Below are 2,412 nucleotides of genomic sequence, written 5' to 3' on the forward strand. Positions count from 1 at the left end.
AACCTTTGAAGGCTCCCTCATCTCAACGATAAGTTTTGGTCTAGAATTCAAAACTTTCAGATCTTACCGTTCCTTAACCAGATTCAAATCCAGATTCTTGAACTCCTACTACCTTAAATAAAGTTGGTATCCTCTCATAAAACAGGAATTTCTCTTAAGATTATTAAATTCTTATAGACTCCAGGCTCAATATCATTAATACAATTATGTTTTATCTTGAACACGCCAAACATGAAACTAAAGTGCGTTCAATTTAACTCCATTTTATTGCCATCTTGAAAAATGTGTAGGGTATATTCTTGATTTAAAAGTTCTTGTGACATGACAGTTCATATTAGTTAAGCTTTTTGCAAAATCACAAGTTAAAAGACAACAACGATGAACCTAGGACAAACCTTCAACAAGGCCATAGTGGAGTGCTATAACTGTCACAAGCTAGGACATTTTCAATGGGAATGTTAAAGCAATTCCAGACGAGGCAGACAAACCTTCAACAAGGCCACAGTGGAGTGCTATAACTGTCACAAACTAGGACATTTTCAATGGGAATGTCAAAGCAAGGAGAAGGAGACAAACTATGCAGAGAATCGAGAAGAGATGTCGCCGATGGCTTACGTGAATATGAATAATGCCAATAGAGAAGATATGTGGTTCCTTGACTCGGGATGTAGCAATCATATGTGTGGGAAGAAGGAATATTTTTCAGATTTTGATGGAAGTTTCAAAGATTCAGTGAAGCTGGGAACCAACTCAAGCATGGTTGTAACCGGAAAGGGTAATGTACGGTTGGAAGTGAATGGAATCATAATGATAATCACAGGAGTGTTCTATGTGCCAGACTTGAGGAACAATTTGTTGAGTAGTGGTAAATTGCAAGCAAAGGGGGTTACCTTTTTGTTTCAAAATGGAACATGCAAGGTGTTTCATCCTGAGAGAGGCTTAATCATGGAGACAAAGATGTCTCTGAATCGAATGTTCGTATTTCGTATTGCATGCTATATCGCAGCCTGTAGCAGCCGTTCAGACTCAATTGAAACTTATGGGGAGAAGTGGTTCAAGGTCTCTATCTTACACTCACCACTCCAATTCCTATCGCCATAGCTAGAGAAGCAGAAGGGACCCAAGTCCTTCCCCCTATCATTCCACTACCCATTCCAAGAGAAGCAGTCGTTCAAGTTCCCTCAATTGCCAACGCAGAAGTAGGTCTTGCTCGTTATCTTCTTTCCCCAAATCGTCTAGTTCTAGTCCTAGTCGTGCATCCACTGATCAGAATCATTCCAAAGAGAAGCTTAAGAAAGAGGAAGAAGAGAAGAAATGGCGTGAAGTAGAGTTGAAGAAGTTAGAAGAAGATGCAACTAGGGGGATGGAAGAACTAATTAATTCAAAAGAAGGTTGAAGAAAGGTTAAACTCTAAAGAGACTAAATTAAAAGAGGCGAATAGAGAAAGGTCGCACGAAGTTGTTTGATAATGTTGATGTGCAGCTTGAGAAAGAGAAAGAAGCCGCTCTTACTGCTACAAGACAAAAAGAAGAACAAGCACGAAAAGAGAGAGAAGAGCAAGATAAAATGCTGGAAGAGAATAGAAGAAGGGAAGAAAAAGCACAGCGACGATTAGTTCTGGAGCTGCAGCGGAAGGAAGAAGAACATTATTGTGAGCTCGAGTTGATTGAGAGACAAAAAGAGGAGGCAGCTCAGAGAACTAGGCTAGATGATAAGAGTTTGAGTTATGTTTTGCTGGGAGTTAGTGAAGAGTCAAAAGCTTACAGACTCTATGACATAGAAGCTGCAGATGAAAATAATGATATAGAAGCTGCAGATGAAAATACTGCAGAGGAAAATATTTCATCTGGCTCTTTGGCTGAAGCAAGCTCTCCTAGCTCAAATAAGGCAAGGAATAAGAGACCACCAGTCAGGATGAGAGACTATTCAATAGGAGAATATTTTTATGAAGATGGATTATTCAAAGTCAAGTGTCTGATACGATGGATTATAAATTTGTAATGTATCCATTGTATTAACAAGTGTTCAGTACATGCCCAACACGTGTCAAATTAGTGACACTAAGTTATTCTCATGCTTTCTTTACACTCATCTAAAGTAGTTTGAAAACTAGCATGTCAAATATTATAATTGACTAACTACAACTTCAATTTTGTGCTTTAAGGATGGTTTTGACCAACGACAAATAAAATTCTTAATTTAGTACATGGTAGCAAAGATGGACATAAGACTAAGTTATTCTCATATGGAAAGAGATTTATCCTTAAGTTATATCCCATATCCTCTTTTAACCAATTATTTAGTTTTATTTAGTATGTTTTAGAAAGATAGTCACCAATAGCAAATAATAATAATAATAATAATAATAAATAAATAAATAAATAAATAAAATCAATAGCAAAAAAATAAAAT

At 36.9% G+C, this 2,412-nt stretch overlaps 1 pseudogene; it reads left to right on the top strand.

Moving 5' to 3' along the window:
• The first annotated feature begins 1,039 nt into the window (after nt 1-1,039).
• LOC111440027 lies at nt 1,040-1,717 on the top strand (annotated as a pseudogene).
• Nucleotides 1,718-2,412: the final 695 nt, after the last annotated feature.

The sequence above is a fragment of the Cucurbita moschata genome, unplaced genomic scaffold (assembly GCF_002738365.1).
Source record: "Cucurbita moschata cultivar Rifu unplaced genomic scaffold, Cmos_1.0 Cmo_Scf00132, whole genome shotgun sequence".
Lineage (NCBI taxonomy): Eukaryota > Viridiplantae > Streptophyta > Magnoliopsida > Cucurbitales > Cucurbitaceae > Cucurbita > Cucurbita moschata.